Here is a 27,635-nt window from a genome sequence, read left to right as displayed (position 1 = left end):
AAAAAAAAAAAAAAAAAAAAAAAAAAAAAAAAAAAAAAAAAAAAAAAAAAAACTCATTTTCCTAGGGCATATGAAAGAAAGGAGTTCCCTAACATAAAGTCCTTGAATGTCACAAGAACAATGTCATAATTAGTCTAACAAAAAAAGAAAAACAATTAAGGATATTATAGTGTCAGGACTGGGAACCAATGTTTCTTAAATGAATAACTCTAGAGAAGTCTTCTAAAATGTGTGTTCTAATACAACACAGGCTTTCAAAGATCTTTCAAGAAATCATTTTCTGAATGGAGGAATTCCCAGGAAACTCGGAGAAGCTCTGAAGCTTGTCATGGTAAATAACCACAGATCTGGTAGATTAAAAACTATTTCCTGTGGTTCTGAAACTTAGACATCTCAGAACAAGGTGTCAAATAAGCAATACTTCCTCAAAAGATGCAAGGAAGGAGTCTTGTTTTGCTTTTTCCTGCTACTGATGGAGAGGTCGGTTTTGTTGTCTCTTTTTATAGAATGAGCCCAGTTTCTGCCTCTCTCCCACATTGCCTGTTCTTCACTCAAGATTGCATACGGGTCTGACCATAAGCTGTAATAACTTCACCTTGAGACCTGTGTTTATCATAGCTGCAATGACTTTTTTCTATAGAAGGTAATATTCACAAATTCTTTGCACATTTTTTATCTGGGAACACTATTCAATCAATTATAAAGACTGATACATGAATCTTAAAAATGAATTTTCCATATAGTTTCAAAAATCTATTAGTAGAAAAAATAATAACCCGTTAGTATCATAATTCAAAATAAAAAACCTTATCAATATATGATTTTTTTAAAAGAGGAACTTTGTATTGTTTCTTAAATACAAACAAAAATATTTTAATAAAACAAATTTAGTTTTGGAGAAAATTGTTAGCCTACTATTAAACCACTCAAAAATAGGAACTCTAAATAAAAATCAAGTTTATGTAGTAGGAACTAAAAGCATGTTTGTGTGCCATAAAATAAATGCAAAGACATGCTAGAGGCACTTTGTTGAAGCAATTCCACTCAACACATTCAAACTGAGCTAATACTACCTAATTACTTGCATTATTATTGTGAAATATTACATTTGATCTCACTGAGGTTTAGTGAATTGTATTTGATTTTTGATCAGTGTTATGAAAATAACAAATATAAATAGCAAGAATCTAACTCAGTTGTAATTTTTCTATAGTGTAAAGAGAAAAAAGCTTACTTTAATTTGAGAATTCTTTTCATAATTCCACAATAGAAAGCATAAGCTTTGAATAAAAGAGTTACAGAAAGGAGAAAGCTATTATCCAAATCATTTTTGTCCTTAAGAGGATTTACGAGAGGAAAGAGAGAATGGAATATAAAATGTAGTGAAAATAGGAGGAAAAAGAAGAGGAGAAGGAGGAAGAGCAGGAGGAAGTAGAGAGGGAGAAGTGAAGGAGAGAAAAACACTTGGTTGCTTCTGTTTTCTTGTCTGGTAGAATATACTTGTATTTTCTCTCATCCAGGAATTACTAACCATAATCATAAATAGAACATAGCACTGACGAGCCCATTAATTAAGTGTAAGTGTTTTTTTTATGTTTCTTCTTTAACAATTTGAGCATACCATATCAAAACTGTAGACGTGTCTGTCCCACCAAGTCTTACAGTCACTCAGTACCAAATCTAGAAAAACTGAAAGCAGTCCCATTAAAATCAAGAATGATATAAGCGTGTTCACTATCCTCATTTCTTTTCAATATAGTGCTGGAAGCATTGGCCAGAGACATAAGACAGAGGAAGGAAGTTTAAGGGATACAAATAGAAAAGCATGTCAAGTTATCCCCAATTGGCTGCTAATACGATATTATACATAAGAATGCCCAAAATTCTAACAGAACACTTCTAGAAACAATCAACAATTTCAGCAAAGCCATGATGTATAAAATTCAGAAGACTTTAAATATATCAACAATAAACACTGAAAAAGAGGCCATGGGTATATTCAAAGACTATGGAAATACCTTATAATACACCTAATAAATTAAAAGAAAAACCTCTGCAGCAACAACAGCAAAATAAATAAATATCTGAAGAAAGCGGTTAAATAATACAGTAGAAAATGGAAAGACGCCCCATGTTCATAGGTTGACAGAATTAATATTGTGAAAGTGACTATTCTATCAAAAACAATTCACAGATTCAATGCAATTATCATCGAAATACCTGCAATATTCTGCGGTGGAAGATTCCTTTACACTGTGTGAATATATGTTACTGTGACTAGCTTAATGAACAAGCTGACTGCCCAAGAGCTGAACAAGACACAATTAGGCAGGAAAGCCAAACTGAGAATGATGGGGAAAGGAAGGGCAGAGTCAGAATAGCCAGGCAGATGCAGAAGAAGCAGGATATCAACAAACTATGTTAATTAAGGTGCCACCAGGTAGCAGAGCGTAAATAAGGAATATGGGTTAACCTAAAATGTAAGAACAAGATAGCAATAAGCCTGAGCTAATGGTTGAGCATTTATAAGTAATATTAAGTCACAGTATGTTTATTTTGAAGTTTTTGCACGACAGAAACTTTCACCTACAGTATTCTTCATAGAAAAAAATAATATTAATTAATTTTTTGAATCCTGAGATTCCCTGAAACAGCATCACGATGGTACCTAATTACATAAGTCATTAAATTCTGTTCAAGTTAAGTTTATGACACTTGATATAATCCTAGAGGTACAGATGATGAGTTTTTCTATGAGAAATTTAATTATTAAAAGACTTAGCTGCCTCTTCATATTCTTAATTAAATGTGTTAATTGTCAGCTTTAGACTACTTTGCTTTAATGTATTCTCTCCAAAACTAATTCCCATTGTACATTCCATAATCTCAAAACACATACTTTCCCATGAATGCAAAACATGTGATTGATAAAAATAACATATTATTTAATTATTGATTAGGCAGACAAAAACATAGGGTTTAGTATATTTGCTTGGTATTAAAGAGATTTCACCTGGCGGCAGTACAAGGTGATGACTTACATCCTCTGACAATCAACCCCTCACAAACATACCAGTTTGAACAGCTGTTCACAAGCCAAAATATATTATCAAGGCCTGAAGATGCCAGATGAAACACTGCAGTCACTGACTGGAATAATGGTAAGAAAATATGCTCTAGGAATTGAGCTTTGTGGTAAAGAAATTACTTAGCTTACAATATCCTGGACTCAATCAAACCACCACACATTAAAGAACAATTGAGTGGATATATGAAAAATTTCTGTGGAGAAGGCAGAAAGAAAAGCATTATCCCTAGCTGTCTTGCAACCAGTGAAAAGTGATGCCTCACACTTGGGAGAGGTAGCTGGGATTAATCCCGGGCTTTGAATCTGAACCCTAGTACCAGACAGTGACCCAATATACAGGGGAGAAACTTCACAACCTCTGTCCAGATTGTGATTATTAGGTATTAGAACTTTATAATGATGTCTGCAAAGTAGCTGATTGCCTACCCCTAATGCCTGCAGCAGAAGAAAGAGAGTGAATGATTCCATCTACTTGGATGGGGGACACCAAATGTAGCATAGAGCTCAGTGTAAGACCCAGTACACATGAATCAGCATTAAAAGGAAAGATCTCTATATCTAGTCCAGAGCTCACACCTGCATATATGTCATCCAGTAGAAAGATAAAGATAGGAGTTAAAGGACATGGAGACTAGCAAACCTAGTAGACATTTACAGGATATTCCCATTAAAGCCATAGAACATGTATTTTCCCCAGCACATTATAAGTTTCTCTAAAGTAAACCATATTTTACTTCACAATTCACGTCTTAATAAATTGATTTTTTTAAAAGAAAAACTGAAATTGTTTCTTATATTCTATCTGAACATAGGGAATAAAGCAAAAACCAAATAGAGAGCTGTAGGATATAAACTCTTGAAGCACAAAGGGTACTGAACAGACAAAGGAATCCTACGTGAAATGACAATAGGGAGTCTCCACAGATGGTCAATGCATTGTAAAGCTACAGTAGCAGAAACATATAGCACTACACTGACAGGCGTAAAGACCGACAGAATAGAAGAGAGAATCTAGAAGCAAATCCTTCCAGCTCCAGTCACCTGAATTTTTACATATCCCAAAAAAAATCATTAAAGGAAGCGAGCACACAAAGAGCCTCTTTAATAAAACTGGATAGCAATATGTAAAAAGAAGATATTAGATCCTTATGTTCAACCTGTGCATAAATCAATGTAAAATAAGCAAAAGACCATAATTTGAGATCTAAAACAGTTAAAGGAAATGAACAAAATACTTCCATACAGCGCCACCACCGCCCGGCTCCATACATAAGCTTAGGCATGGACTTCTGTAAAGGATTGCTATAGCTTAGAAAATGTCAACAAGTATTGACGAATGAGATTCTTAAAATTATTAACCTTCTAGACATCAAAGGAAATGTTTGCATGGATACTCACCTTATAGAATGGGGAAAATCTTTGCTATGTATACATATAAGAGAATTAGTAGTGTGTGTGTGTGTATATATATTTAAAAAATACTAAATATTCAAAACTATGCAACAATTGACAAATGGAATGATGAAACAAATATTTAGTTCTCAAAAGGTAGGCACTCAATGGAAAATAGACAGATTAAAAATATTTTCAATAACCTTAGCATTTATAGAAACATGAAGTAAAACTACCCTGAAATTCTGTCTCAGTCTGGCCAGACTGTGTATAATTAGAATAATAAATAACAAAGGCTAGTGAGTCTATAAGGGAAAATAAATATTTATATATTCCTGGTAGGAATATTAATGAGTCCACAATGAAGGTGATTCTTCAAAAACTAAAAACAGACCTGCACGTGATCCAGATATATGACTGGGGTATATACCCGAATTAATAAAATATGTTCTACAGAGATATGCACATGTTTATGTTTCTTGTAGCTTATTCACAATAACCACATAATAGAGTCAGCCTAGCAGACTGTCAAAAAGGAACAAATTAAGAGAATGTGATGTGTACACACAATGACATTATATTCATACACAAAGAAGAATGGGATTATATCATTGGGAGGGATATGTAACAAGAGATCATCATATTGAGCACAATATGTCAGACTTAAAAGACAAAAGGACTGTATCTTGCATTTGTGGACCCTAGGATTGTATATGGACACATAGAGTCTCTCTCTTTTCCTTTCTCTCTCTCTCTTTCTCTCTCTCTCTTTCTCTCTCTCTCTCTCTCTCTCTCTCACACACACACACACACACACACAATGAGGGGGGGAACCAGGAAAAAGAGGATGGAGGGGAAAAAGGAAAAATGAAGTTGAAATGATTAAATACATGATATACCTGTATGAAAATACCAATATGAAAATCATTATTATATGCATTATATAAACATGAATTTAAAAACTGAAAAAATAAAAGATTCCACCAAGCTAATTAACACATCTATCCTCTCAGTACTTCATTGTTTTGGTTTTGTATTTGGTAGTTTTATTTATTGGTGTTAAGAAAGTATCTGTTTTAGTAATTTAAAAATGCACAGTGAATTACTATTCATCGTGGGTGGTGTATAATGTGAAAGATTACACTCCTTATTCCCATTTTTTATTCCTCCAGAGCAGCCGAGACTTTGTAGCCATTGATTAACATCTTCCAGTTTTGCACCTCTCTTTTCTCCACACCTCAGCCTGGTAATGAAGATCACGAATTTGTCTTTTTTTTTAAGTTACTTTATTTGTTCCTTTTATTCATAATCCTCTCTGACCTTTGTCATCACGGGAACTAGTTCTCTCTGGTGGTTGATACTTTTTGAATATTTCTAGGTACTCCACAAGATACGAAGTGTTCAGTTTCAGCTATACCATCCAATAATGAAAACCAGGGTGTATTTAGTGAGCTAGAAAATTGAAATTAAATTTCCATGGGAAGAATAATAAGGTGAGAATAAGGCATCAATTCCAAGTGTTATATTAAGAGGTTGTTTCATCCAAAACACCCTAGAAGCATTTTTATCTATATTCTCTCTCTGCTATGTTCATTTAAACCTTCAGATTGGTCTTACAAACCATATGTGGGGCTTGTTTGCATTCTGTATTACCAAATACATGTTCTCCTTTCAACATTGGAAGTGAAGATTGGCCCAATCTGATTTAATTGATTACACAATGAGTCAGGTGTTCAAACAACCACAAATAGTCACAAAATTGTTTTTTGGAGCAATTGCCATATTAAAAGGATATTTTTTTAAATTTTTATTAAAAATAGTTTTCATATAATATATCCTGATGTTTCTCTTCTCTCCCAACTCTCCCCAAATTTTCTCCATCTCCTTATCATCTGAATGCATGCTCTTCCCCATCCCCTCATAAAAATAAAACAATGAAATCACATACATAAAAAATACATACAGAAAAACAAAAAAAAAAACAGAAAAAATATACAACCAAAAAGTCAATAAAATAAAAAGTGTTAAAATATATGAGCCAAAATGTCTACAAATACCACTGAGTTTATTTGCAATGGCCATCCACGCCTGGGCATAGGGCCTACCCTGAGTGCCATTAACATACTCAGGGAGACCACATTGAAGAAGACAAATGCTTTTTCTCTGCAAATGAGGCCCAATTGCAGATAGAGTCATGGTTAGGGGTGGGAGCCCTTGTTCTTTCCTGATGCAGCAGTGGGACCCTATCTTATTTGAACCTTGCAGCCCTATGTGTGTGTTGCTATAGTCTCTGTAAGTTCATATGTACAACCTATTGGAAGCACTATGGCAGCTCCTCGTGAAGTGGAGAATAGAAGTTCCTCAAGATTCAGCTATACTATTCTTGGGCATATGCCCTAAGGATGCTACATCCTACAATAGAGATACTTGTTCATTCATGTTCATTGTTCAAGCCATAATAGCCATAAATTGGAAATTGCCTATATGCCTATCACGTCATGAATGAATAATGAAAATGAGGTACATGAAATGTTATTTACCTGTTAAAAACACAAATATGGAACTCACAGGAAAACAAATAGAGCTAGACAAAATAATTCTGTTTCATGTAACCCAGATCCACAAAGACAAAAATTGTTTGTTTTCTCTTATGTGTGGATGTTAGGTTTTTGTTAGTGAAAAATTTTGAAATACATGCATCAATCCATATCACCACAAGGATAAAGAATTTAGTAAGGGATTTGGGGGAGAAGAGAACCCAGGAGAGATAAATAGAATAGATTGTTATGAAGACACAGGGAGAGAGGGAAGTGCTAGGTTTCTTTGGTCTTCATAATGAAATCAAATCTACCATTCACTGCAAACTTTGCCTAACTCGTTTGTTTCTTACTCTAGGAATGTGTCTTACAATATTCAAGGTTATTCTTTTCGAAATCCCAAACTAGATTATTCTTTCTATAGAAAGGGCAGATTTTACATGTTGGGAAACTACATTCGATTGTATAATTTATTATTACACCAAAGATGGCATGATTTATTATTGCATCAAGGCTAACATCAGCCTTGTATTACAGCTGTTGTTTCCTATCTTCATATTACTATTTTGCAAACTGCCAGATATGTGACCTTTGCCAACTTTTGTTGTTGCGGCTTCATCACCTACAATGTGAGGGAAATTACAGCACTTAAGTAATAGAACATTGTAAAGATGAACTGCATTACCTTCCGAGAGCGATTCAGACCAGTGCCTCACTCATCTTGAAGGCTCAGTGGACCATAGCTGTGAGCGCTCTTAGTATTGAGCTGCTTATACCTGGTTTGGAGAGGTTCTCAGCTACAGTGTAGGTCACTAAAGGAATCAGTTCTTTAGGGAGACACACCAATGGAAACCAGGTTATCTACAATTATAAGACATCTGTATAGACTTCGGTGGCAGTTTCAGGGTTTAGGGTTATAAGAGATATGAATATTTTTGCTCGGGGATAAGTCTTAGGCAAGAAAAGAAAGAAGAAGAGCATTAGCTGTGACAGGAGAATTCGAATAAAGACTGGTGCTTCAGCGCATGGCGGGAAGGCCCCAGCTTTGTGCTCTCTTCACCTGGCATTATAACACCCAAGAGTCAGACTTGTTTTGAAGAACACATTGATATGCCATATAAAAAGCAGCTATAAAGCAGCTTGGCTTTGATATTGGTAAAGGAAGTGGAATTTTTCCCTTTACTTCCTTTAGTTTAGTTTCTGTGTTCTTTGTTCTTCTTTTGTAAAAACTAAATGAGGAAAATTTAATTTGAGATTTAAGTAAAGGGTTAAAAAAGCAGGATAGGCCCAGATGGTGGTGGTGAATGTCTTTAACCCCAGCACTTGGGAGGCAGAGTCAGGGGGATCTCTGTGAGTTTGAGGCCATCCTGGTCTACAAAAACTATTTCCAAGACAGGCTCCAAAGCTACAGAGAAACCCTGTCTCGAACCACGCCCCCCTCACACACAAAAAAATGCAGGACAGGATGAACAATCTCTGTGTTGTATAAACTCCTCATTGCATACCTGGAAGCAGAATGAGTGAAAACAGTGCCAGAAGTCAATCCACGTGATTTCAGATTCTGCCTTCACTGGAAGTCCAGAGTGCAAATATACAGGCTTCAGAAAGTGGCTGTCTGCTGCATGTATAGAAGTTTTAATTTTTTTGTTTGTGAACCTTTGTGATCTCTTAGCCTTTTAGTCTCCTGTTTTCATTTCTGAGAACAACCTTTCCTTTCTGAAGAGCAAAGTTACAGCAGGAAGTGGGGATCCATGAGTCCTAGACACTCAACCAGAGGAAATGAGTGGGGATCCATGAGTCCTTAGGGACCCAGCCAAGGGGAAATCAGCATTATAAAACTGAGAAAGTTTAAAAGGCAGGAGAATAACACTGATAGATACTTAGTAATCCAAAGGTTCTGTTGCTACCATTAATTTTAGAAATCTAGGTTTGGTTATGAGAGATAGGAAGCAGTAATCAAATGTCTTGTCTAAAACAGAACTTTATGCTTCTTCAGAAAGGCAAAGGAAAATATGAATTTGTTGATACAGGCTTGGAAACAACACATTTATAGAAAAGCTGAAATGTTCATAATGTATTTATTGAATTCTTAATATGGTTGAATGAAGTACATTTCAAAGAATCCTTTGCCTCATGCCCCAGTGATTTCCATATTTTGCTGTATAATGAAACCAACCAGACACCGCTAAACATAAGAGTGCTCAGGATTATTGGATGTTTCTGGGAAACAGTCTTCCATTAAAGTTCCCAAGTGACCAGTACAGACACAGGGCTAGGTCTATGCAGGGACATGGGTTCGCAGGTTTCAATTGAAATCATAGCTCATTCTCTCCAGTCTTGCCCTTTGCGGTGATGGTGAACAATGGCACACAAGGTTACTTAACCAAATATCTGATATCAAGTCAGATCCTTTGGCCCTTTGTGAGCTAAAACAGTAACCTTTTACCTTGCCTCTTGAAAGCCATGCCATGCTATTCACTGTATTTGTAATTCTCATGAGGAGAATTCTTATGACTTAGACGGCTTTAAAGGTGAAGATGAAGATTTGAATAAAAGCAGCCTGTATTGCAACTACTTGTGTTATCATTTTTTAGCAATTTCCACATTTCTTTATGTGATAGTTGAATGTATTTGACCTCCATAAGATCAAAGGGAGTGACATTATTAGGAGGTATGGCTTTGTAGGTGTGATTTGGTTGGAGGAAGTGTGTCACTGTGGGGCAAGTTTTGAGGTCTCCTATGCTCAAGATACTGCCCAATGTCACTACTTCTTGCTGCCTACTGATCAAGATGTAGCCAACACCATGTCTGCCTGCATGTCTCTAAACTTTCTGTTATGATGGTAATGGACTGAACTTCTGAACTGTAAACTGCCACCTCAATTAAATGTTTTCCTTTATTAGAGTTGCCATGATCATCGTGTCTCCTCACATCAATAGAAACCCTAAGATACTTTGTAAAAACATTTCTGGAGCTATTAACATTTTTGTGTTTAAAAATATTTTAATTAATTCTTTGAGAATTACATATATTGTGTTTTGATCATATCCTTTCTCCATCTCCTCTAAGAGCTACTCCCTACCTAACTCTGCGTCCTCATTTTTTTTACCAAACCCATTGAGTCGCACTAATGGTGCATTTTTGCTTTTTGGTTTGTGGCCATATACGAGGGTATTTTAGATATACCAGAACTGACACCAACAACTCTAGTACAGATAACACCTTCTTGATATTAGGCTTTTTATTTGATAGCCTGCAGTGTCCAGTAGGTTCATTATTGTGCTTCCAGGGCAAGTCTACATAAGTGTGTGTGTGTGTGTGTGTGTGTGTTTAGGAAGCTTCTTAAGTAATAGTTTTTCAAATGCCTTTCTCAGAAGGTCTGCCATTTTGAAGTGACTGTTTAGTTAGAAAACTTACATAGAATTTTAAAGAATTCCTTGTTTCCTCAAAACTTATATTGGAGATTGTTGAAGTTTTTCTTCATTTTCTGCTAGCAAGAGAATGTTCAACTCTTATTAAAATTATTGAATTGGGAGAGGGCACTGTTGGGCAGTAAATTTCAAGTAAATGTTCTGTAGAAGGCTCAATTCTCTTTTATTACTCTAACATAGACTGTTATATGTTGCAGTATAAATATGATATATTACAGTATATATACATGTGTATATATATACTATGTTACAGTATCATATGTTAGAGTATATATTATATATTACAGGCATGTGATTCCTGGTTTAAATCTGCAGGAAGCTTGTAAGGTAGAAGTGTAAAGTAAAGGTGAAAAAGAAAAAAGTACCTTAAATTTAAGCTGTTGGGTAAGACTACAGTTTCCCCAGAAGCTAAGAAGCATTTAATTTCCACCAGTGTAATTTGGGGAAAATATCAGCTGAAGATATCTATAAATGAGCACAGACCCTTGGTCTTCTGAGACTCCAAAAGTTCTGGCTTGGGATTTCAAGATAGAAATATTCCTCTTAAAATAGCTCTGTGTGATTTTTTCTTTAGCTTTTATTTATAAATTAAATGAAATTTGACAAAAGAATCAATGAATGTATAACTCTTCGGGAATTTAACCACCCCAGAAAGGGTTTTGAGAGATGTCTCAGGGGTTAAAAGCATATACTGCTCTTATAGAGGACCCACATCAGGAAGCTCACAACTCTAGCTCCAGGGCATCCAAAGCCCTCTTCTGAACTCCATGGTAGCTACCTGTACCCACACACTCACACAGAAACATACATATATTCATATAAGTTAACAACTATAGTAATCTTTAAAAATAATAACACATTTATTATAGTACTCTTTAGTACATTTCTATGTTAATGTTCATGGGGATATTGAAAAAATACATAATATATTTTTAAACTGAATCTGCTGATTTATAGAGAACTTCATAACTAAGTACTGTATTTAAATCATTTTTGCCCCTTCAATTGGTAGTGCCCCCTTTCTCTCAAATTAATGCTTTTATGACACGGCAAACATGCTTTACTGTTTCCACCTGCCAGTGGGCAGTGCCAATGAACTAAAGTTAAGATTGAGATTCAGTAGACCCATAGGACCCAAGGCTGTATTTTCTAAGAGTACCTTGATGGGCATTCTGGGGAGCATTTATTTGGGTAACTGCTCAAAAAAAAAAAAAAATAAAACAAAACCCATGAGATACATGGAGGGTATTTATTAGAACTATCACCAGATGAGTTCAGGAGACAGAAGGTCTCATGTCCAATGGAGGCTATCAGCATTACATAGTTTGAATGTGCCAAACAGCACCGCTGAGGAAGGAGAGAAGACTTCTTACCTGAGGCATTTTTGTGCAGGTGCAGGCAGTTCTCCCAAGGGGAGCAAACAAACCTCTATGGGAGCAGAGTTCTTAAGCAGGACATTGAAAAGTCTATTATATTGATGCTACACTGCACTCACAATATCTCAGCAATATGGTTGCTTACAAAAACTTCATAATGACAATACCAGTTGACATGCCATTAAAGAAAGACATTTCAGTAGGCTCCATCCCTAGATGAAGAGCTGTAGGCAACCTCTCTTTAAATTTATTTCTAAATTATTCATACATATGCTTATACTAAAATGAATAATTTTTATCTTCTGTTTTATCTAAATCATACATAGAATTTATCACTTATGTAACTCATTAAAATCTTATTTGTTCTTTAGGGTAGGACATGCTTCTTTATTCTTTGATTCAGAGGTTAAGAGAGGAAGCAGTCTTCTCCAGGAACAAACCCCAAGTCATTTAATCCTAGTGGTCAGCCTCAAGCTCAAGTACAAAGGAACAACAATGGACTTAGTCAGTGATATGCAAATCTATACACACACACACATGCACGTGCACACACACAGAATACAAATACATGCATATATACATGTGCATGTATATGTATAATATTATGTTTTTTTAAAAAAATTTAAAAAAATCATCTGTGCATTCTTGGAAATCTCTGTATGAAAGAATAAAGAAGCATATCCTATAATAAAGAATGATTAATATCTTAAGGTGTCATGTAAGTGATAAATCCAATGTATGTTTTAGGTAAAACAAAACATTAGCAGTAATTAACCAGAATTTTTGGACCCCTGGGAAATAGTCCAGCAGGGGATGGTTAGGAAGCCTTTGCAGCAATTGAGGCCATGGAGAAAATGACAGCGTGGAGCTGGGAGAATGAGGATGAGTCTGGGTATTTAGAGAATGGGGCTGTCAAGGTCTATTAATAATATGAAGACTTAAAAATAAATAGAAATCAATGAGATAATTAAGGACTTTTATCTGAATGACCAAAACAGACTTTCTTTTTGTGAATAGTACTCTAAAATTAAGATGCATCTCATAGACACTGTTTACATCATGACAAAGTGGTTCAGGTTGAAGAACACTGAAAGTAGAAGTTTCTTACATGCTTGTCACTGGTGAAGGTATCTATTCCTGAAGTCTTGAAGTGATAGATACGTTGGGGAAGTTGGGGAGTGAGAGTGACTATGTGGATTTCTTTTTTTGTTTGTTTGTTTATTTTTTTTTTAGTTGTTGAAAAAAAATTCTGCCTCCTCCCCATTTCCCATTCAGAAACTCTATAGTGGTGTAATAGGTGAAGTGGGCCTGCTTTTCATCCCGGCCTCCCTGCTAATTTACACCCGAAATAATCACACAAAAACTGTATTCATTTAAACACTGCCTGGCCCATTATCTCTCGCCTCTTATTGGATAACTCTCACATATTAGTTTAACCCATTTCCATTAATGTGTATTGCCACTTGACTGTGGTTTAACCGCATGAGTCTAACCAGCATCAGTCTCAGTCAGGAGAACCATGGCATCTGCCTGACTCTGCTCTTCTTCCCAGTATCCAATTCTGTTTTTCCCGCCTACCTAAGTTTCCACCCTATCAGAAGGTCAAGGAAGTCTCTTATTCAACCAATGAAAGCAACACATCCTACACCATAGTAGTTATCACTAAAATTAACGTTTCTGCCTGGAGTGGAGTTTCTCAGTCTGCTTGAGGCTTTCAGGTCATTAATTCTTCAAACAAAATTTCTGAAACACTTTATTGCCATATGGAATTGTTCCCCAGGAATTTCTAACTGTGTTGTTGTTTATTTTGCTTGTTTAATTTTTGCACTAGATTGTAGTGGCATTTCATTTTTATTTTAATAAATAAAGCTTGCCTAAAAGTCAGAGAGTAAAACAGCTCCAGTGGTCAGTCTTACAGACTAGCCTTATAGACCAGTGGTAAAACACATCTTTAATCCCAGTAGCCACACTAGTTGTCATAGAAACCGGGTGGTGTATGCTTTTAATCCTAGTGGTGAATGTCTTTAATCCCAGCCTAAGAGAGAAATATAAAAGGGGAGGAGACAGCTCAGAGGCTCAGTCTCATTCTGAGATTCCTGGAGGCAGGATCATCATTTTTGGACTTAGATCAAGGTAAGAGTCAGTGGCTGCCTTCTTTGCTTTTCTGACCTTCAGGTTGAAACCCAATTTCTGTCCCTGAGCTTTCATTATCACACTTCCTTAAATGCATTACATTTTTCTTTTTAATTTTACTATATGGTCAAGCGACACAGACGTCTTTATAGTTGCCCGTTTTTAGTGATTTTCACATCTAAACCATTTGAGGATGGAATTTGCTATTGAAATGTTAAATGTCTTATGGCAGAGGTTAAATTAAGGTTGTTTACTAAATCCCATTCTTATTATTGATTCTTGGATGATTAGTCATTTTATTTAGGATTAGAGTTTATTATTTATTGTTATTTTGCCAAATTTAGCAGAAGGATATTTGACTAACAGTTAACAGAAAACAAGAAACAAGGATTGGAGCAATTGATTCAAATTCCACATGCTCGCATTTGTGTGCCAACTTCAAGTACATCTGTGAGCAAGAAATCTGTCTTTGAAAATTAAACTGATTTCTGATGAGAGGCTAATTCTGTTTGACTCTGATTCGATAAGAAACATCTGCTCAGTGATCCTGACTTTCTTTGAGAGCTCGCCACCACTCACTAAGTCAGAAGGCAGAGGTAATTATCTCCCTCATGTTTAAAGGCAGCATGGACTACCCACAAACAGAATTTTCTTTCCTGATTCCTTTAACCTCAGCACCTGTTGGTCAGTCTGCCCAATGAATCTTCCTTATGGCTGTCTGTTTAGATAGTGCTGACACATGGGTGGTGCCACAATCTTTAAGCAGGGAAACACATCTGCACTGCTCATTGCAATCACTCTGCAGCCTTGGCTCTCTCTTTCGTAACTAATTATTTAGGAAGAGATATGTTCCCTCATCTGAGTTTCCATTGAACTAGATTTACAATTTAAATATCATTATCCATTGATTCATTTATTCTTTTGGTATGGTTTGAATATGAAGTGTGTCCCAGGGGGCTCCTATTTGAAGACTTTGTCCCCCATTGGTGGGGCTATTGAGAAGTAATTGGAACACAAGAACAATGACTTCGTGAAAATGTCTACCCAGGGATGGTGTGGTGGATAAGCAGCTAAACATACTTGCCATACAATCCTGGTGACTTCAGTTTGGTAGCTGGAATCAGTGAAAAGGTGGAAGGAGAGAACAGCTTCAGCAAATGGTCCTTTTACCTTTTCCACATCTGTGTCATGGCAATGTGTGTGTGCACACACACACAGAGAAAGAGATAGATAGAGGAGAGAGTACTAATAATAATGATAAATAAATAAACATTTTAGAGAGATCTATCCATTAAGAGGGTCAATGATACCAAGATGAATAGTTATATGTTGACAAAGGTTTCTGTTCCACACAATCCTGCAGCCATTCAGTTAAAAAAAAAAAACACAACAGAGGCTTACATTAATTATAAACTGGTTGGCCTATTATCTCAGGCTTCTTATTAACTCTTATATCTTACATTAACCCATAATTTTTGTCTGCATTAGCCACATGGCTTGGTTATCAGTGAGGTATTCTCATCTTACGCCCTCTGCATCTGGGTGAAGACTGCAAACTGAGCCTTTCCTCTTCCCAGAATTCTCCTGTACTTGTTGCCCTGCCTATACTTCCTGCCTAGCTACTGGCCAATCACATTTTATTAAACCAGTACATGTGACAAATCTTTACAGGGTACTGGATTATCTTTAAAGTGAAATCTTGCTCCCGAACCTTTCTTGTCTCTTTTTGCTTAGTGGCCATGGTGAGGTGAGCAGTTTTCAACAGCTTTATTCTTTTGCTGCTCATGATGTTATCCTGTAGCATAAACCTGAAGTTAACGGATCTAGCTGATCATAAAAACCAAGACCATGAGTCAAAAAGAAATTCTCTCTTCGTTTAGACTGTTGATATCAGACATTTATCACAGAGATGCAAAGTGATAAGTGCTCCCTTCTAACTCCTCATTCCCATTCTCTCTCCTCCATCACTTTCTTCTTTGCCTTTTCTTCCTTTAAAGGCTCGTGAATATGTATTAATTTATGGCACCAAGAAATTCTGGAGTGTGACAGTAATAAGTTATTTTTAAAGGACTTTCGTTAAGTAACTTAGAATTAACAATTAAACCATAAAAAGATCATATGGAAAATAAGTGTCAGCATAACTCAATGGAATAGCCTCTTAACTCAACCTTCTGCTTCTATTTCCTGAACCCTATAGTTTATTTTTAATATGACAGATGAAGTGCAAATGTGGATTATGTCAGGTCACTTCTATGTCCAAACACTTGGATGGCTTCCCAGGACTCTTAACTCCTAACTCTTCCCCAAAGTAATGTCCCAGCATAGAGAAGTCTACACGGTTTACCACAGGACTCTGATTGATGTGCCAAACACCAGAGTGGATGTGATATATTAAATGTATTTTAAGAGTTCTCAAATACATTCCTGTTTTGGCGACTCTGCACATATTCCCTTCTTTAAATTGACTTTCATTGCATTTTCTTGTGATCAGTTCTCACTACATATATGGTCAAATGACATTAATCCCTTTCCATATCCATTCTCTTACTGCCACCTTCCCACATTAATAATTCACTAGAGTTCTTTGTCTAGGGGAGGGACCATGCACAGGAATCTGAAGACTAGAGCTCGATTTGACTTTCAAGCATCCTCCCTGCGGACTAGCTTTCATAACATTGACTGTGCATGCCAGCAGCCAAAGAGGAGAAACAATCAGTAGTCCTACCCAGTTGTGATGCCTGTGAATCACAACATGGCCAATATAGCATGGTATCTCTAAAGGTACGACAGTGGCACTTTCATCTTGGAGGTAACCAACAGCTCTGTAATTGGACTTAAAATCTGCTCAGTAGGAGGACAGCTTGCCTCGTACTGGAAACATAGTGGGTCTAGTCATCTTGTGTATCTTAGAGAAGAACTTAGTGCTGCCAATTTATCTAATTCCTAACTACAGCCTAAATACTTATCCTCATACCTGCAGGTAAGTGTAGTTTCTGCCTCTCATCAACTATGCTTCTCTCTGCAGAAGACATTTTAATTCCAAAATAAAATTTTAAGTCATTTCTGATCATATATTTGTCCCTAAATGTTATGTGCCTTCTAAAATTCTTTTTTTTATTGGGAAAAGGTTCACTGCCGATCATATTTTAATTACACTTAAGCTGTAATTTAAAAACTTATCAGAAAACAATACTGCAAATGATATTTTAAATCTCCTTATTTACAACAAATGCTTGTTATTTCTCTGAATGATACCTAGGCAGCTTTGAGAGAAAAAAAATCTATTAATATCTCCAAATTTGCATTTTATAGCAGTTTTCTCAATGCTCCTGCACAGTACAGCAGCACACATTTGACAGGTCACAGACAACCTATAAAGAAGCTGTTATGAAAGATAGAAAAGAATAAATGGGGTATTTGCCTTCACTTTAAAATATCATATTTGGGACCTGACATAGCTACTATCTGCCCCAGACATGGTGCTCATAAAAAAGCCTACTGGCCCATGATTTATTGATTAGGAACCAAATTTCTAGGAAAAGATAGTCATAGTTTACTCTTTAAATGGGTTTACATCATGTTCTACAATATCTCACCAGTGAATATGCTTCAAATACATTTGAAATGGCATAACCTATATGAAAATTATGCCACTCTACTTTCTAGTTCATAACTTGGTTTAGTCTATTATGGTTGTAGAAGTTTTGTTGAGATGTTGTTTGTCAAGGTAAATACTGTAAATAATGCTCAAAACAGTATTATTTAAAGCTTATGTTCTACTATTTATGTTATTTACCAAAATTCTTTTAATATGTAAAGGTTAGAAAGTTTACGTCACTCAAGACTATTTAATTATAAAATGGAATTTGCGTCCATTTAGAAGATGCTATAAGAATATCAGAAATATTTTTCCCCACGGGCAGAAAACATTGTTTGTTTCTGAACATGTTTGCATCCAAACATAAACTCAGTACTCCATTCCATAGCAACAGAAGACAGGAGGTCTTCCTTATATCCATAGATCATAGCATCTTTCAGACCTCATCAGTGAAACTTTTTTTTTGTTTTAGATGTTGATGACAACTAACACCCCACTCATAAAAATATACTAAGAGAGAGAGAGAGAGAGAGAGAGAGAGAGAGAGAGAGAGAGAGAGAGAGAGAGAGAGAATGGAATTTTTAGCCAGAATGGTACACCTATATCTATGTCTGTCTATCTATCTATCTATCTATCTATCTATCTATCTATCTATCTATCTATCTATCATCTCTCCTCCCAAGGCTTAGGAACCCTGGCAGAAGATTGTGTGGAAAGATTGTAAGAAGCCAAGATGGTGTATGACTGCAAGGAAATGGTGATTAGATGATATAAAAGGGAAGGTGAACTCATAATAGTTGAGACAACATGAAAAAGACCTGCATGCACGTATGACAGTCAAAATTCAGGAATAAACAGGAGAGATAGAAATGAATTTTCTTCCCTAGCTGAAGAGCTATTAGCAACCTACAGCTGCTAGTAGAAAGAGTCAAATTTTGTTAGTGGTGAGTCCCCTATTAGGTTGACCTTGTTCCAGTTGATGGCCACATTTTAGTTGGGGGAAATGAGTAATATGATAAAAAAAAACCCTTACATAAAATTCTTTAAAACCTAATAATAAAACTATAAGAAGTAGTCACCAAGGTGACTTCTGTAATGATGGAGGTATTGCTTTTTCTATAAACATATTGGGGAGTTAGTGAATGAAATATCAAGCATCTGGTCTTCATGGCAATTAGTTACTAGGCGCATAGCCATAATATCATCTGTCGTTTGGATATAGCTTATTTCCTAAACATTCATGAGGTGGAACCACCATGTATTTCGTTTTATTTTATTTTCATGATGATAATGGGAGTTGCATGGATCTTGAAGAGATGACCCTAGCTGAAGGTTAGACCACAGGCATCATCTTCAAGATCCAATTAATGTAGCACCTCTGAGAATGGAGTGGATCCTCAGAAAATGAATTATTACAGTGAGTTCGACTGTCTACATTCCCCCTCTCACATGTTCTGCTTTTGCATGGAGCTGGTTCCTCTGCTTCTCTGCCATGTCAAGACACAGCTATAGCATCCTTGTCAGGAAGTCACTGTCATTCTGTCTGGAGTTTAGATCTAATATAATCATGACACAGCAAACTTTCAGTTGATAAAGTCTCCAGTTATCACTAAGGTGATTAATACAATATCTTCCAGCGTCAAACCTGTGGTGTGGTATCACATTCCTGGTAGTTTAACTTCAGAATCATTGCCCCTTAACACTTTCTTGCTGTGGGACAATGGTCTGTACTCTGTCAATTGTATTTTTTTTTTTTTTTTTTTTATTTTCGAGACAGGGTTTCTCTGTAGCTTTTGGTTCCTGTCCTGGAACTAGATCTTCTAGACCAGGCTGGCCTCTAACTCACCGAGATCCGCCTGCCTCTGCCTCCTGAGTGCTGGGATTAAAGGAGTGCGCCACCACCGTCCGGCCTGTCAATTGTATTTTAATAAGATACTGATTGGCCAGTAGCTAGGCAGAAAGTATAGGCAGGGCAATGAGAATGTTGGGAAGAGCAAAGTGCAGTTTGCAGTCATGAATCAGCCCGAGAGGAAGCAAGATAGCAAGATGTGACTGCAGCACCAAAAAATGTACCAAGCCACATGGCTCACTCAACCAAGAATTATGGGCTAATGTAAGTTATAAGAGTTAGTAAATAAGAAGCCTGAGCTAATGGACCATTCAGTTTATAACTAATGTAGACCTCTGTGTGATTCTTTGAACTTAAAGGCTCTAGAACCAGGTGGGGCAGAAATCTCTGCCAACACTTTCTAATTTATATAAATCTAAAATTACACTTCCAAAAAACAAATTTGGAGAACTGAGGACTTCAGGAAAGGCCAAGCCCAGCTGATGTGGCTTTACTGGTGGAGAGCTTTCTTACAAAAACTGGGAATTGTGAAGGTTTGTGAAGTTTTAACTTCTTGGCTCCCAGCAGAGTAGGAGAATCTGTGTTTTATTAAATCAGTGTCAAAAGTACTTTTTGCTGGAATAACAGGGTTGACATGACCAAGAATAAGATAATCTGATGTTCTGAACTGTTGCATTCAACTTAGATTGAACATGAATCTTTGTAATATTTCAGTAACATGTTGAATGAAAAAGAATGCAACCATACAACCAAATTAGGAGCAATTAAGAGAACACCAAACACTGAAAGCTCACAGAGTGTTTCCATGTTTCAGGTGAGATGCCCTTGTTTCAATATTCCTAAAAGAAACAAATGTTCCTTTAGTCACTTCCCATAATTCTTAAGTCCATAGCCCTATAGCTGGAATCATCCAGTTGATTTAACTGCTTGCTCAGTTAGTGTGCTGAAACCTACCAATAAAAGGAGGTATAAAAATAAAATTTCAACAAACCATGGAAATTATATTCAAGGAGTATTCTGATGACTCTAATCCCAGGATCAATTTCCTGAGAAATCTCAAAAGATTAGAATGCAACTATCTAAAAAGGCATTTAGAAATCAGGCATATTGGTATTATTGTAAGGTAATGGTAAAATTGTTTTCTTTTGAAATTAATCATTTGAAGACTTTTAGATACTGCATTTGAAATGAGCTCCAGAAGTCCTGAGGCAGTTCTTTTTTTTCCCTACAGATAGTTGTAAACTGTATGATTTATAAAGAATAGGGTTTATTTGATGAGGAGTGAAGAGTCTAGAAGCATAAATTCCATATCCAGTATGATTCCTTGTGCTGCATCATCCCATGGTAGATAGTAGAATAGACAAATGACAAGTGAGGGAGAGAAATGGTTTTTATAAATATTTTATGAATTGATACAAATTAGAAGAGGTTCAGATCCACTATCATGACATCTAAGTACATTATGGTGATCAATAACAGTTTTCTATTGGTTTGATCTACAATCAGTTAAAACTCGAGTGACTGCACACTCCAATGAGGCACCTTTTAAATGATATACTTGAAGTAGGGAGATCCAGCTTTAACATAGGTGGTACCTTTTGATGGCAGCCCAGATGAAAGGCCACGGAAGATGCCTTTCTGATTTTATCTTTTTTATCCCATTTGTCTTTATTCTTTATGGCATTCATCTATCTTGTTGCTGCAGTATTCCTAAACAGGTGTTGTAACCAACTTCTTTGGGCTTTTCATGTTGATTGAGGGTCAGAAGTTCACCAGAAACACTCAAAGCTTATAGTACTATTTTGGGACAGCTGAGATATCCAGTCTTATATACTGAGTAACCACTAAAGGCACATATTCTCTAGTGTGAGACAGTCATTGTTGACATTTTAGACCATGTCACATAGGATCTTAAGGGGGGTGAGAATAGAAGCTGAGAGGGAAACTAAGTGGCGAAAGGAGAGGGATCCACTGTAATGGATATGCTGTGACTAAATTCATTTCCTTACATTTTAACAAAAACTTAATAATAAAAGGCAATTATTCATTACAAGAAAAAGTCTCCCTTTTTATTTATAGGATTAGGCAAGCTGGTGAAAGCTCATGGTTTTTAAGCCTGGTGACTGACTGTGCTCCAACCCTGGAACGCACAATTCCATTCCTGGAGCCCATAAAAAGGTAGAGAAAGAGAACAGATTCTGAAATGTCATCATTAACCTCACAGGAGCATCTCAAGATGCATGAATCCCTTCAAATACACATAATGAGAGCATGTGCATGCGATCACGTGCGCGCACACACCCACACAATATGGGTGGGGGGTCTAGGTAGGTTTAACATATTACTGATATCTTCCTATACCTTGCAGTATCAGGAATGATAGAAATCTTGATAAAATATATAAGTGAATTGCCAGTGTCTCAGATGGAAAAGAGATTGTGATCAATTGTATAAACAAAACGATCAAATTAGATTTAACTTTAGATTGTTGCAAACAAAACAAAGCCAAAAGCAGACAAGCCCAAAAGCAATTGTGCTTCTCAGAACACACTACACATTCCAGTTGCTGATCACACTAGTGCTTTGTTTAAGATGGTGTTTATTTTTGTCTGTTCATTTTTCATTTTTTAAAAATGGTGTTTCTTATCATCATAGACATGATTTACATCTAATGACCTGTTTGATGATTGCTAGTCTATTCCTGCTCCTTCTCTGCTAGCTCAAAGTCAGCATCATTCTGGACGGTGAGGAGAGAAGGAAATTGTATAACATGTGCCAACATTCCCATCTGAAGTATTGGATAACACTGATGTTTTTGAATATTGAAGTTTGTTTCATTTTGGATTAATAATCATTCCCTTCCACACATATGTTGGACTTTCTCTTGAGAATTGAATTAGAAAAAACAATTTCTGTAGTATAGGATAGTCTTATTTTGCTATGAGTATTTTGCAGGTTTTGCTTATCAAAGTTTAAAACTGAACTAGAATAAAAATAGGGGAAAAACAGGAACAAATTTTATTCTCCAATGGCATCTCAGCATGATCTAATTTTGTCTTGAAAATACCCAGAAATATGTAATGAATACATAAAGGTCACTTATAAATGGTCATGCTTGTGCTTCAAGATCATTTTGTCACGATGCTCCCCATTTCCTGTACTCACTGGGAAATAATTTTAATTGTAAATAAAATGTCACCCTGACATAGTTATAGCCCTATGTTTGTAAGGTATGTTGTGTTCCAATGACTGAAAATAGTTTTAAAAGTTTAGTTCATTATACAGAACAACTTTAAAGGAAAAATCTCCATATTCATAACTACATTACTTCTTCCCTTAGAAACGTTTAACTGTTTGGATTTTTCAGTATTCTCTACAGTGCAACATCCACCATGCTTTTGCATTTTCCCTACTGGCTTGATGTTTTTTTTACAATTGTTAGAATGCCAGAAATTTTATTTATAAAAATAAAAGTCAAATTACATTGTATCTTTTTTTAGCAGGGATCAAGCCTAGTTCTTATGTGATCACCTGCTCACCAGTGTACTCCACTTGTAAATATTGACTTTGTGATGTATGCCTTTTGACATTCTAATGGATTTTCCATATTCCTTCTGAGTGGTAGCTTGGCTTGATGATAGTCTTTCAAACTATTAAAACATTCTGGCATCATTCTGCCATAATTAATCAAATTTACTGTGATATTTTCTTTGCCCCACTTTAAATATAATCCCTTGCAATGAAATAGTTTCTGTATGGTAGAAGAATTATCCACAGGCGCGGGAGGGGGCGGGGAGACTTATCTGTCTTTTAAATGAAGCAAAATGTGAAGAAGTCTCTGCATACAGAGACTATAAAAAGTAAAGCAAAATTAGGTTGTGTCTTTATGTTATTCCCCTTATACTTGTACGCTAATGATTTTCTTGTTTTGGGAATTCATTTCTTCATTTTCTTGAGTTGGCAATAAATAGAGGTGTGGTTTTCTGTAGCTCCAACTCTAACATGATAGAGCAGTCAGTATGGTGCTGCCCTGCTATTGTGCAATACTGGCTGCTTGAGGCTTTTACACTCAACTGTGTCTTATAGGAAAGAATGTACATAAGCAAATTGTTATGGCTCAGCAGTCAGGGAAAATCACCTAGACACAGCGTGGAAATCCTTGTCCATTCCTTCTTTGTCTGTATAATGCCCAAATCTATGTCCTGTCTTTGGAAAATGATGCTTCCTTTCAGATACTAAAGGAAGGGAAATAAATAGGACACTCCTGTCACTGATCTTTATGTAACTCTTGGTGCAGGACTGTTCTTCAGTGACATTATTAAAAATAGAACAAGTGAAGATGGAAAGGATTCGGAGTTCCCAACAACAGTCTGTTGAGAAAAAAATGACCATTTGTAAAGCGAGTATAAATTAGAATGTTTTAACTAAAAATGCATTTTATATATGGAATGATGTTTTTCCTGTGAATAAAACCTCAGCTTAATTCATAGTGAATCTGATGTGATTTTTCTGGGTTCTTTATTTGCAAGTATCCACAATTTGTAGCATTTTTCTCAACAAAAAACACTTTTCAAATTTCAGCTCAGCATCTAGAAAACCAGCATCTAGAGAGAAGACAGCTGCATGAGAAAACAAAGCAGCCAGGCATCCAGGTTTGCATTTCTGTCTTAATTCATCCACCTTATGACGTAAAGGTCAGAAGTGGCAGCAGCTTCCTCAGGTGTGTATTCACCTACTCCTCTGTGTACAGCTCCCTCAAAGCTTAATAGTTCCATCCCATGGATGATGGGGCATATTACCACTCCAGCAACAACTACAGTGTTTCCAGTTTCCACATTAGGGTGAGGAAATCAGGAATGTGCTTTAAAATCAACAAAGTGATTATCTGCAGTCACTGATCATTTACTATGTACCAGAAATTCCTGGTTCCAAGCTTTTCATGGACTCATCTTGAGTGTTAAAATGTTAAGGGCAAATTCAGAGCCAACTTACATTATTTTAAAGGTAGAAACAGGCCAGGCTATCAACTAACATGTTATTATAGCTCACTCATTAATAGTTTTTGAATGTTTGTCATGTATAAACAAACTAGTGCTAATAAATTCTTATAGTCAATCTTCTGAAATTTTTCACAGATACAAATAGGATTGTCTGACTGATTGATTAATGGAGCTAATGGTTTGTTTCTACTTTAAATATGCTCACATGCTCCAAATGAGACCAAAGGATACGTAGTACTTCATCTGATGCCTGTTGACAGAAAGACAGATTGCTTATGACCTTAAAGTTAATAGGTGTAAAACACTACCTAACTCGGGTTTTCTTAAGGAAAAATGAGGTCACAATTCACATCCAACAGCAATGCAGAATGGCAATGACAAGTCAAGGAAGGACATGGGAACTATGTATAGAAGTCATCTCCATGGTGTGAGGATACTTGGAATCTATTATACTGCACCCTGTCTGTTAATAGGAAAGGGGTTTGCTGGACATATCACTCCCTTCAGAGCTCATTGACTCTAGAGTTATAAAGAGTGGTTTACCTGTGCAGCAAGATCAATGAAAATCAAATACATTGCAAATTATGAAATCTGAAAAGGGCTGCTAATTAAAAGTTAACTTATTAATTATCATATTCATTAGAGTCCACATTAAATAGAATTTAAAATAAAGTAGGAACTGGATCTTGGTATGGTTTCGCTAGTCTATTTTGAGTGCAGAACGCATGAATAAAAAATATGAATAAATAAAATACAAAAGACATCTTAGCAGGGTGGTGCACACCTTTAATCCCAGAACTAGGGAGGCAGAAGCAGGAAGATCTCTATGAGCTCGAGTTCAGCTTGGTGAACAAAGTGAGTTCTAGGATAGCCAGGAAAGTTACATAGAGAAACTCAGTCTTAAAATACCAAAAGAAAGAAGTCATAGCCTCACTGCTTTGACTATGGGCAGGCCACTTAACTTCCTTACTACTTAGTTAATGTATGGCCAACTGATCTAGTAATATTGACTGGGATTGCAGGAAGATTGAATGAAGCATACAGGTAGATGTTTGGTATATACTCTGATCTCTAACAAACATTATATAAAGGCTTGATCCTCTTGGTGACATTTTCACTTCAGAATTCACAATGTAATTTATGCATGTCATGTCACATGAAAAATCCTATGGTGAGATTTTACTTTTGAAAATATTAATTAATTAAATCATATTAATTTAATAATTAATTAAGGAATATTGCCAAATTAATTTTACAAGGCCACAGTAACCCTGCTACCTAAACTATATAAAGATTCAACAAAAAATAGAATTACAGACCAATTGCCTTCACAAACTTTGATACAAAAAATACTTTTTAAAAAATACTGATAAATTAAATCAAAGACCACATCAAAAAGATCATTCAGAATGATCAAGCAGGCTTCTTCCCATAGACACAAGGATGGTTCAAAAATTCGTCAATGAAATCTACCATATAAAAAACCTGAAAGAAAGGAAAACAGATGAACATCTCATTAGATTCTGAAAATCCTTGGACAAAATCCAACACACTTTCCTGATAAAAGTCTTGGAGAGATTGGAGATAAAAGTAGCAGACCTAAATATAATAAAGGCAATTTACAGCAAGCCTATACCAAACATCAAATTAAATGGGGGAGAAACTCAAAAACAATTCCACTAAATTTGGGAACAAGACAAGATTGTCTATTCTCTATCTGTTCAACATAATACTTAAAGTTCTAGATAGAGCAGCAAGACAAGTAAAGGAAATAAAGGGGATACAGACTAGAAAGGAAGAACTCAAAGGAATGCCATTTGCACATGATATGATGTATACCTGAACCATCCCAAAAATTCTACTAGGGAATTCTTACAACTAATAAACACTTTTATCAAAGTGGTGGGATATAAGATTAACTCACAAAAATCAATAGCACCAAAATCCAGAAAACAACACCCTTAACAAGAGCCACAATAATATAAAATATTTTGGGTTAACTCTAACCAAGCACATGAATATCCTGCATGATAAAAACTTCAAGTCTTTGAAATGAAATTGAAAAGGATAGAATACCACTAGATCTCCCATGCTCATGAATTGGTATGACTGATATAGTATGGAGTGGAATTCCAATTGTACTTTAATAAATAAAGACTACCTGAAGATCTGAGAGTAAAACATTCCTATTGGTCGGCCTTACAGACCAGGTTATGGTAACACATACCTTTAATCCCAGTAGCATACTAGTTGCTAAAGAAACCGGGTAGTGCATGCCTTTAATTCCAGTGGTGCACACCTTTAAACCCAGCCCTAGAGAGAATATACTTTTACGGTTGAGACATTTTCAATCCACTACCCAGGTAGGTGCCAAAAACCATGTCTTCAGTTATGTGTTGTCATGGTAAATGACTTGGCTCCTTATCATTTACCCAAGGTATGTACTGTGACCAATGAGATATAATTCTTGTAACTTTTTCTATGACAGTGATGCTAGCAAAGACTCCTAGTAAGGGGTGACATGGAGATTTAACTGGCCATCATCTAATGAGACCAGGCAAGGTCTCAAGTGTAGGGATTGGGACAACAACCCAGATACAAAACTTTCAATTTGCAGTATGTCCTGCCTTCATGGTGTTCTGGAACTGGAGTCTAGCAGAATCCTCATCAAAGAGACCAGAGAGACTTCATTCAGCAACTGATGGGAGGAGATGCAGAATAGCACAGTCAAACATTTGCAGAATTTGGGGAGCCACGCAAGGGAGAAAGTGGAACTATTCAAGGAACTGGAAGGGTCAGGGATACCAAGAGAACACAGTCCACAAAATCAATTGACCACAACTCATGGGAACTTGTAGACATCAAGGAGTCTGTGGGGGACAGCACCAGCGGCGGCCAGAACGGACGCGCACGGCGGGCAATGTAGCTGGCGCAGCGGCCGGGACCGGCGAGTATGGACACAGTGGCAGACAACGCAGGCGACAGGGACCAGTGCAACACCAAGAGCAGATCGCCCCAGGACAATTAAATCAAAGAGGTAGGCCTTTGGTTGGCGAGGTCCCTGGCAAACAGGGAACCTGGTTCTTTTCCTGAAGACCCGTCTGAGGGGTGAGAGGGATCTTGGCCCCTGGCAGGAGCCAGGAAACAGAACGAGGGAATTTTGCAAGAGGAGCCTCTGGCCAGCAGGGAAACCTGATCTGGTTTTAAAAGACCAATTAGAGATCGTCAATA

The sequence above is a fragment of the Alexandromys fortis genome, unplaced genomic scaffold, assembly GCF_014885135.2.
Source record: "Alexandromys fortis isolate MF-2015 unplaced genomic scaffold, M_Fortis_MF-2015_v1.1 scaffold_22, whole genome shotgun sequence".
NCBI lineage: Eukaryota > Metazoa > Chordata > Mammalia > Rodentia > Cricetidae > Alexandromys > Alexandromys fortis.
This window is presented reverse-complemented; position numbering follows the sequence as displayed.